Below are 10,822 nucleotides of genomic sequence, written 5' to 3' on the forward strand. Positions count from 1 at the left end.
TGTCCCAGGCAGGTGTGGTGAATCGGAATGATGTCACTAAGCCTAAACTCCTTTTCCCAGAATTCCTGACCCTGCGGAGTCCTGGGTCAGCAGGGCCCTGGGAGATGATCTGTGTGAGATGTGGAAGGTGGAAGTGAAGCCAGGTTTCTTTCCCTACTTGGAAGTTGGGAGCCGAGCGCAGGACCTGTGTGCAGCACAGATGCGCTGCCCACGCCTGGCCTCGCTGCTGGCTCTCTCCTGGGCCTTCTCTGACTCCAGCTTCTCGCCGCACCCTGGGGCTGAAGGAGTTGAGACCCACATGGATCTTGTCCACCCGGGGGGTCCCACTCCTCTTCATGGATTCCGTCTGTCCTTGCTCCCCGCCCTTCGCAGTTATCTCTTTTCTTCCAGACAGTCCGCTGTGCTAACTCCAGGCAGTGCCACCCACAGAGTCCCACGCCAGCTCTCTACCTGCGCGAGGTTAAAATCCCTCCATCAATCTGTCATTAGAGAGAGGGCTCCTGCCTCTGCTGAACTCTGATGACATGGAATTTGTTCCCAAGGAACAGGGCCTCAAAGACAGGCTCTCGGCATGCTCTCAGGGTTGTGTTCTTATCTGATGAGAGATAAAGGCCTTGTGGCTGGTGTTTAGTGGTAAAGGGGGACACTGATGTCCTGAGCAGCTGCCAGAATACAATGATCCACGGTGCACAGGCTTTTACACAAGTGTTTTGTCTTCACAAGCTCTGGGTGACTGAGTAGTTGATGCCGCACAGCATTTTAGTGAAAATAAAACATATTGTGGAATTGAAGAACTCGGAAATAGAAAAGGATGAACTCAAGGCCTTGGGTTCTCTTCTGACTTTTAAGGTCATTTCCTGGTGGCTCCCCCATCATTCCAGTTTGATTGACAAAATTATTACGGACCCCCCAAAACCCTCCACTCTCTCTATCTGCAAATTGTGTTTTTCTTTCCAGTAGCAACAACAATAATAAAAGTGACCCTTTGCTCAAGTTAAGGGACACCAACGCTTCTTTGCCTGCCTCTGCAGAAGACAGAGACCTGTTCAAAAAAGGCTGGGGGGTGTCCCGAATCAAGGCTGGAGGGGTGCCCTGCCTTGCCACAGCCGTCCCTTTCAACTTGCGGGGCCAACAAGAGCAGGTCGCTTTCCTGCTGCCTGGCTGTATCAGTTCTCTAGCCAGGTGGAGATCTGCTCCAGGGGGACCTTCATCATCTCTCCAACTCCAGGACATCACACTGGTCCACCCCCTTGGTGACATCATGCTGGATGGACCAAGTGATTAGGGACAGACATTACTTAACACGTATTTGTGCCTTAGGGGGAAAATATATTCCCCAACAATATAGGAGCACGCTCTCTCAGTGGCAGTCTCTCTCGGGGTCCCCTTGCCCTGTGACATGTGTCTGGCCAGGCTCTCGATTCATTGAGAAGGAAGCACAGTGCCCCGTGGGCCATTGGGACTGGGGAGACATGCAGCTCGTTTGGTTGTCACCTCAACCCATTCCCCAGATGTCCTGAGCAGCTGCCAGACGGGTGGACCCCAGAACAAGCTCAGGCTCTGCAGCAGGCCACAGGTGGGCAGGCCACTCTGCCACTTGGGCGTGTGACCCAGCAGGTCCAAGGGGGCTTGGAATGCATGAGCTAGAGGCGCAGGAGGAAGCCTCCACAGGCCTCCGGGCAACGCACAGGGCAGGCCCTCAGAGTCTAGGAGCAGAGCCATGCCACCAGCCGTAGGGAGCCCTTCCCTTTTTCAGAGAGGGCACGGGGCCTGCTGATGGCCTCAGCACTGAACGCCTGACCTCAGATGACCAGGCATCGTGAGCACGGGCTGCTCTCCGACGCACCGAGACATAAAGGTGGGCACGCACAGCAGCAATTCTGTCATCAAAGGGCAGTGAGTGGCACACACAGAATGGGCCCTGAAAGTCCCGACAGCACGGGCTGCTTCAGCCTCCCAAGCGGCTGGCGCTATGGCATGCGCTACCCCACCAGCACCTCCTCCATAACGCGTAACTTCAGGAGCGAGTTCCCCAGGACCAGCTGAACAAGGAGGAGGATTTCAGCTACCTTACAGATATTCGCTGGCCTCCGCTTGTTGGGGGTTTTAGCCCCCTGTTCCCTCCTGACCTGCCGGAGAGATTGGGGGAGCAGGCCCCAACCAGGACGAACCAAGAAAGGTAAAGGTCGACTGGCCGCCCGCACCCAGCCCTCCCTCGCCGGAGGACAATCAGACGTGCCAGGGAGAACAGTCAAAGCAGGATCTTGTTTACTGAGAAAACACACACAGCTAATATAATGTACAGGAGCCAACTAAGGTAAAGGTCAGCAGGGTGGGGAGAGTTCATGTCTACACCCATCCTACAGGCAGTAATGGGAGACACGAGCTGTCCAAGGGCAGAAGGGTTCTGAGCCCATCCTAGAGGTGGTCCGATTCTTCATCAAGACCCATGGCAATGCCTTCTGGCTAATCGCTAGGTGGTCTCTTAGCCACATGTGGCCCCAGGACTGGGAAGCAGGTAGCAGCCAGCAAGTTAAGCTTCCTCTTTTCTGATGCAATGTGCCCCACGTTACATCATGCCCTATACTTGCTGCCAGTCGCCATTTGGAACGGTGCAGCCCTTTCCTGTGCTGTTTGCATAAGACATTCCTGTAGTTAACTCTGTATCTCTGTCCTTAGAGGCTATCAAAAGGGGACTGAGATTCAGCTAGAATCACACTAGAGTATAGAAATGAATTTCACCTGAGCTGGATGGAAGAAGTCCCCATCCTCGTTAGGGCCGTTCTGTATGTTCTAGATTGTAGAAGCGATGACCACCATCTATTGGGCAGGAAGATGGTTTTGCTATTGTCTTTACTTGGAAAGGATGGTGGAAAGATGTGGACAGGGTGAAGGAGGCAACAAGAGAGGCCACTGTGGATTTGCATCGTGTTTCTCAGCTAAGCTGAAACTTATTGCCCAGAATTCCCATCCCTGCAGAGGTCCAGGTCGACACTGTACGGAGAGATTTGAGTGACAGCCGGAAGCTGATAAGAAGCCCCGGTCACGTGATGTTCTCAATCAGAAAGCTGGGGCTGAGCATGCACTATGGGTGGAGTTCAAGCACGGCACCTTGCTGTTGGCAGACAGTTCAGCAACCGTGGGATTCGGACATCTCTAGGGACAAGGACTGGGCTCATCCTTTGGCCTCCCTGTCACAGGTGACTGCCAGGCCTGTCTCTGCTGGGTGAAGTGAGAGCGCTTAGTTAGATGCCATGTTCGGAGGTGTTCTCAGAGACTTGAGGGAGTTAACCTGGTCCCCTGAGTGTCTTTCGGGAGGTGTGGTCTCCCCATAGGGTTAGCCCCAGAAAACAAGGTTCCAACCATTGTAGTGTCCAGATGCTGCTGCAGATACCAGGCCACTTTCTGGTCACATTTGCCCATTGGCTTCTGACACTTGCTTCTGGGACCTGTACCAGTCGGGGAAGGAAACTGGAGCTCTTGCTTCTGGTCAGCCAATCAGACAGACCCGTCCACCCCCACCCTGGCCAGACCCTCCCGGGACGGTGCCAGGGACTCTTTTCCTGCTGGGTTTAGAAGGCCCACAATGATACAGTACCTCTTCCCTGGGAGAGGCTCGCTGTCATCAGCCAAGATCCTTTAGCCATCTTCTCTGGCAGGAACACCCTCTAAAGCCTTCCGTGGCTCTCCACTGCCAAGTTCCTCAACATTACCACTAATAAAAGTGACCGTTTGCAGGGCCAGGGATTTCCATACAGATTATCACATTTAATCCTCCCAACAACAGCAACAAACAGGTGAGTATAATTATCCCACTGAACAGGTAAATCGAGGCTTGGGATGTGCCCAGCACTGAGCCATCCTAGAAAGAGAGCAGGGATTTGAACCTGGGTCTGTGCAAATCCAGAAGCTAACCTCCCTGGGCCAGGCCTGTCCTTTCCTGCTCTCGGCCCTTCCTGTCCTGCCTGGCATGGGGCCTGCAAGGCAGCGCCCCATAAATGTCCACTGAGTTCAATCCTGTGCACACCCCTGCCTCGTGGGCCTCCCTCCGTGGGGTCCAGAGCTGTCTTCTAGAAAACCTCAGCTTGGAGTCACAACTAGGAACTCGGCACAGAAAACCTGGTTTTGGGAGACCTCAGCCACAGGTCAGCTCAGTGAAGACCGAAGGCCACGGTGGTGACCAGGGCATGTCAAGAGCCTTCTGATTCCCTCCCAAGAAGCACAGAATGAGCCCCTGCCTGGCCGGAGGGTTCAGAACTGAGTCCCCAGCCCAAACCACCGGGCTCCTCACTCAGAGGTCCTACGCATCAGCTCTGGGTACCTAGATGTCAGGGAACTAGAAGCCTGGTGCTCGTTGTGACCTTGTACGTGAGCAACCTTGGGAAGGCCCCTTACCCTTCCTGGGCCTCAGCATTTCCACTTTAGTGAGAGCAGGTTTGATAGATAATTTGAGGTCCGTGAGTGTGCGGCCGTGACCTCCGTGCAGAGCGTGCCCCCGTGCGTGTGTACATGTGCAGACGTGTGTGGCTAGGTCACAGGAGGGAAGTCAGCCTCCGCACACTCTTTCCCTGTGGCTGTGTGTGGGGGTTGGCTGGGTCCACATGGACATTTTATGACTTTCTGTGGGTGCCATCAAAAGGTGTGAGAAACCCTCGTCGTTCCCACGACCTCTCGGGACCCTTCTGGCTCTGAGGCAGCAGGTGTCTGATTCCCAAAGATTCCCCTGGGGCTGGAGGTCCCTGGACTCCTCACCATCTCTTCAAACATTAGATCAGAACAGGGCTGTGGCCTGGGTCCAAGTCCCTGCTGGTACCAGTGCCAAGTGGTTCAGTAAGCACCCAGGAAGGGGACAGGGAGGGCAGGTGCTCGAGTCCCTGGTGGCACAGAGAGCCAAGCCAATGGGTTCCGGTCATGCCGAGCTTGGGCTACTCAGGCTTTAGGATCCGAGTGGAGTGCAAGTCAGGTGACCTCAGACCTGTGGTCCCAACCCCCTCAGCCTGTGTCCTTGCAGTCAAACAAGCTAATAACACCTTCTTCGCTGGGTCGTTGGCAGTATTTGCGGAGAGGGTGCACACAAAAGCATCCACGACAGTGAAGGGCACACAGCGGGCACTCAATGAATGGCACCTGTCATAAGAGAGGACCCCAGATCCAAGTCCCAGAGGTCCGACTTCAAGGATTAGTCCTAAACAAGTCCTGGGAGCCAAGGTCGCCCATGTCAGGAGGAAGAGGGGAAGGCTGGATGTGGCCTTCAGTGACACTGAGATTGTGTCCCATCTGGGGGAGCACTGGTGAGCTCTCAGGAGGGAGGGGCAGCATCCTGGGTGAGGCAGCGTCTATGGGGGACCCTCACTGGCCCAGGGTGAGTGGTCAGGCTTGTAGCTGGTCATGAGGCTGTGTGGGTCCTCAGCCTCAGTCCCCCCGAGCCTTGGCCCAGACCTAGGGCACCTGCCCCAGGCCCATCAGCAGAAGCCCTCCTGGCTTCAGTGTGCCTCCAGGGCCAGCCTCCCCAGCAGGGGGCCTCCTTCCTCTGCTGGGCTCCCTGTGGTCCTGTTCCTTTATCCACCCAACACCCAGGGTTAGTCCTGAAACACACACTTATTGAGCATCTATTTGTGCCAGGCCTGGGCGTGGACCTGGGGGCACAGAGGTTCACAAGAAGAGGCGCAGGCTGTGGAAGGGACTGGCTCTCAACAGAGGGGATAAGGAGGGAGGTTGGGGAAGGGCTTTTGGTTGAGCCCAGAGGCTACTGTCTGGGCAGGGAGATGGTGGCCTGCCAAGGCCTCCTGGACCCCATCTCCAGCAAAACAAGCAGAGTGGCCGTCTCTACACCAAGGACCCAGTGCCTGTGACCCAGTGCCATCCTCCGACTTCCCAGTGACACAGCACATCCATGGGAGAGCATGACCCCTGGGGGGCCTGGCAGAAGGGAGAAGCTGTGCCAGGTGCAGCCTGCTGGATTCCGAGGCTGCCCCAGGGACAGGTGGTCGTCAGGGTGACCGGATCCCCAAGCTGGTCTGAGCTTGGAAACACGTATCTTCAAACCAGCTCCCAGCGATGCTCACAGGGGTCAGGTGTGGGGACACTGGGAGACGCAGGTCCAGGGAGGCCTTGTGGGTCACATGCTGTTGTGTGACTCTGGGGTAAGAGGGGAGCAACGCCAGCTTAATAGGCTCACACACACCCACAGGTGTGTCCTGATGACATCCCAGAGTCAGGGACAACCTTCCGTCCTGGTACTAATTTGCCAGATTTCTAAGTTTGAGACAGTGTCCCAGGGGTCAAGGGGTAGGAGGCATGTCCTCCCCAACACACACTGAACTAGCCTGCCATCACCACCCACCAATGCGGGGATTCATCACTTCTTTAAAAATTAACAGAATTTTTCACATTTTATTATAGAAAAATGTTCTTAAAATGTATTTGCTTACCTTCCTTCTGAACCAACTACACCCCTGTAACTTTCTTGCCCTTTCTTGGATGGCCCCAGGTCATTGGGTTAATTCCCCTGTGCTGGTCAACAGCTGCCCCACCCCTGGCCCAGCAAGAAGCTGGCAAGAGAGTGAGATGAATCTTAGAGAAAGAAGAGTCACTTCTCAAAGTCAACTTCTCCGTCGGTTCCAAAATGGCAGAAACTGGGGATCAATAAGCAACTCAATTGTCTGGTCTGAGTGGCCCCGATTCAGAAAATCAGGAAACTGTCTGGTCCCTATATGGAAGATGCTTTGAGTCATCGGTTTTAAATTGCTGATCGAATACATTCAGAATGATGCATAATTGCTTTCCTATAAATCAAAGTGAGCCAGCTGCCAGACGCCCCGATGTTACTCAGGTTTCAAATAAACTTGTTGCGCGTAAACCTTGAACCTGTCATTATCTTCTCTGGGCATCTCTTTATCGAGACAGTTGTACTGTCCTGTGGGACATCGAGTCACAGTGCTGAAGGGTGACAGCTCTCTGGAGCCCCCTGTAGAACTGTGCCAACCTTTAACACGTTACACTTCCCGAAGTGTTTCAAACCCCTGATCCAACAACGGGAGCCTCATCACATGCCATTTTAGAGAGCGTGAAACGGAGAGAGACACAGAAAAGTATCCTGCTGAAGGTTATGTCCAAGCAAGGACTTGAAACAGGACCCTGAGGTTGGGGTCAATCCCAGCTACCGGAGCTGGTGACCTGCAGCAGTGTTACAGAGCTCCCCAGGGGACCAGGACTGTGCCCCTGTGCCTTGCCAGGTACCTGACACGTCCCAGCAGATCCCAGTGCAGGCTGTGTCCCAGGTCCACCCCACACTGACCACTCCAGTGGACCCTGTGATGGAGCTACTGTGAACACCCGTCCGAGGCACAGAGACATTAAGGAGCCTGCCCTGGAGCCACTGCTGGTGACAGGCATGAGGCCTGGAGCCCCAGAGCCCACCCTCTGAGCCAACCAACCTGAGTGAGTCAGCGTGGCCACGTGTTCAACACGGGGCCCGGGCAAGGCTTCTGTTTGGACCTGCAGCCTGGCTGCTGGCCAGGAGGGCAGCATGACCCATCCGAGTGTGGTCCCCCAAGCCATGGTGACAGGCATACTGCAGTAGCTGAAGAAGGGCCACGACCCAGGGCCTTCTGGATCATTCACGAGCTCTAGCCAGCTGCCCCAGGGAGAAGGGCCCTGCCCAGCGGGGAAGGAAGGAGAGAAATAAAGTTGTATAAATGCAGCTGCTGCCACCTCTGATGTGGATGATGACATTCAGGACAACCACACAGAGAGGGCCACACTATGGCTTAAGCTCCAAGCAGGTGTTGGCAGGACAGATCTGGTCTGTCATTCAAGCTTTACAAACCCCTGTGGAGCCAGTCCTGGGACTCCCTACTCGTGGGCAAAGAGACCGAAGTTTCAGTGACAGGGACCTGGGATTTCACAGCCAGGAGCCAGGAGACTGGATTGGGCCACACTCTACCAAGGTTAGTGTTTCTCCCGCTAACCTTCTGTGTGGCATATTTCCCCCCACGGAATTAAGACGGGCGATGGGCAAGCTGGGGTACATGTTCTACTTATTTTTCTGTTTAACTGTTTTTGTTTTTTTTTTCACTTTAGTCATTTGGGTGTCAATGGGGCCAAAAGTTGGAGAGAAAAACCTTTTTCTTCTTTTAGGTTCATCCCTGGGGGCCTGCAAATTAAAAAAAAAAGACAGACAACAGCAAAGGGGTGGCAGGATTTTATTAACCTGTGTGTGCCTGGTAGTCCACAGAAAGAGGAAACTGAGAAGCTGTTGAGTCCAGGGCCTACGTATCCTCTTAGAGGAAAGAGTCTGGCCCCCTAGGGGTAATCACCTGTGGTGAAAAGGCTAGGAAAGAATGTAGGGGAGACAAGGGAAGCGGAAAGGCTTTTCTAGTGAGGTCCGTGTGCAAACCCGTCTCGGCCTGAACCCAGGCTCCAGAGAAAGAAGCGCTTCTCCTCCTGCGACCCCTTCCCCCACAGGAGACCTGTGCCCGGCTTCTAGTGGGCTAAGGGGGGGGGGGCGAGAACTCTCTTCCGGCCTCTGCTCATTCTCAGTTGCCTTCAGCTCAAAACAGTCCTTCTGTCAACGAGGGTGACGCCTTCTGCTGCCCTTCCCCAGGGAGGAGCATTAGGTACTGGGGGGCAAGGAGCCAAAAGGGACAGGAGCAGCCTAGCGCTGGAGTCTCCGGAATCTGGGGCTCCTGGTAGCTCCCCAAGAGCAGAATGGATGTTCCTGGGGGGTCCTCCTTCACCTTGGCCTCTAGCCCTGCCTGGGCGTGGCTTCCCAGGGCGGAGCCAAAGAGCGCTGGCTGGCACAGGGCCCGTGCTGTGCCCAGACCAAGCCTCTCCAGGTCCTTTAACCACGTGGAGATGAAGGTCACTTGGTACTCGGTGTCCTTGACACCTCTGAAATGAAACTTCAGATTGTCCACCACCTCTACCTGACGAGAGATTTTAATTTAATTTAGATTTGCAGCCCTGGAGACGGAACTGAGGACTCACACCGGCTAGGCAAGAGCTCGGCCACCGAGCCACGCCCCTTGCCTCTGATTCTATTTTGTTCTTTTCTTTTCTTTTTTTTTTTTTGGTCCTGGGGATTGAACTCAGGGGCACTTAACCACTGAGCCACATCCCCAGCCCTCTTGCGAATTTTGTTAGAGACAAGGTCTCACTGAATTGCATCGGGCCTCACTAAATAGCTGAGGCTGGCTTTGAACTCACGATCCTCCTGCCTCAGCCTCCCAAGCTGCTAGGATTACAGGCGTGGGCCACCGTGCCCGGCTCTATTTGTTCTTAATGGACACCTTTTGTTGGTGCCATTGTTCTTGGTTCTCCCTGGACCAGAGGATATCAATTTCCTTCTTAAATAAATTATTTCAATTAAGTGAAAGAGAGAGAGAGAGAGACAGGGAGGGAGGAAGGGAGGAAGTACTCAACGTGGCCGGGGGAAGCTCCCCATGACCCACCAGGGCTTGAGCAGCGCCTGCCCGGCCCCTCGCGGGTGGCAGATGAAGCAGTGGCAGCCCATGGCGTAGGGCTGGGCTGGAGGTGGGTGTGCCCAGGTGGGGTGAAGGAGCCCAGGTACCTTCAGGCTGGGCCTCGGGGCTGGCAGAGGAGCAGGAGAGTGGGGGAGCAGGGCTGGGGAGCACCGCGGGCAGAGAGGGTTCTACACCTGCTCCGCGTGGCGCTTGGCCGGGGGCAGCTGTGACAGACGCAGGCTCCTGCCCCACCCCACCCAGGCCCAGGGACTCTTCAGGTTGAGAAAATAAAAGGTAAAGTGGTGACGGGCGCAGCCCTGGGGGAGTGTTCCAGGTGGAGCCGGAGGCCACGAGGACACAGGACCTCGCTGGTTCATGCTGCGGCCTGGGTGTGGGCCCTGGTCCCTTCTGGTACCAGCGACGGGGACGCCTTGCTCCACCATGCCCAGAGACTCGAGGCGAATCAGGAGGCTCTAGGGTCTTGTGTGGGCGTTTTTACTTCTTTTCTCCATCTTTTGTGGATCACAAAGACCCTGCACCTGTCCTCGACTCCCACAGACGGTTCCCCACAAAAGAATCGTTGCTGCCCCGAAATACCCCGCTGCCTGCTCCCTCGGACCCCCTCCTCCTCCAAACAGCCACGCGGAGCTCTCTGGATCTGCCTCCCGAATTGCTGATCCGAAGACCCCAAATAAAGTCCTTTTTATTACTCAGGGTCCCAGTTTGCCTTGGTCCACAAGGGGTGGGGCCCCATCAAACAGGACCCACCCCTGGGAGACGACTCTTCTCCCTCATTGAGCTGATGACCTTCTGCCTTTGGGGGTCACCCTCTGGGAGGGCAGCGTGGCCCCAGGACCGGGTTTAACGTGGCTTTGCTCACCCTTGCCGGGCCCCTGCCACTTCTGCTGATGGAGTGAGCTCAGGCGAGATGTGTCCCCATCTGTGTCCCCACCCTGCAGGGCCACACTGAGTCCCCGAGTCCTGGAAACCTGTCTTCCCATCCCCCACTCAGGAAGTGGAGCCACTGAGGTGGGACTGTCCCCTCTCCTGCCCTGGGGTGCCTAGGGCCAGGGAAGGGCACCTATGGGGTCCTTCAGCAGCGCCAGGAACACCTGTGGCCTCCTCTCCGCTGACCCTTGATAGGAGGGGACACCTCAGCTTCCCCTTCTCAGCCACCCTAAAGATTGCACCTCATTCCAGTGACCCCCAGGGAGTGGGGGGGTGTTCTTGGCAGGGGGGGGATTTCTGATCCCTGGAAGGAGGAGGCTGGGAGGTGACATAGGAGCCCCTTTCCATCTGCCCACCTGCCCCTCCACTCTGTCCCAACTGTCACCAGTGGCAGGTGCACATGAGGAAAC

The sequence above is a fragment of the Ictidomys tridecemlineatus genome, chromosome 11 (genome assembly GCF_052094955.1).
Source record: "Ictidomys tridecemlineatus isolate mIctTri1 chromosome 11, mIctTri1.hap1, whole genome shotgun sequence".
In the NCBI taxonomy this organism is placed as follows: Eukaryota; Metazoa; Chordata; class Mammalia; order Rodentia; family Sciuridae; genus Ictidomys; species Ictidomys tridecemlineatus.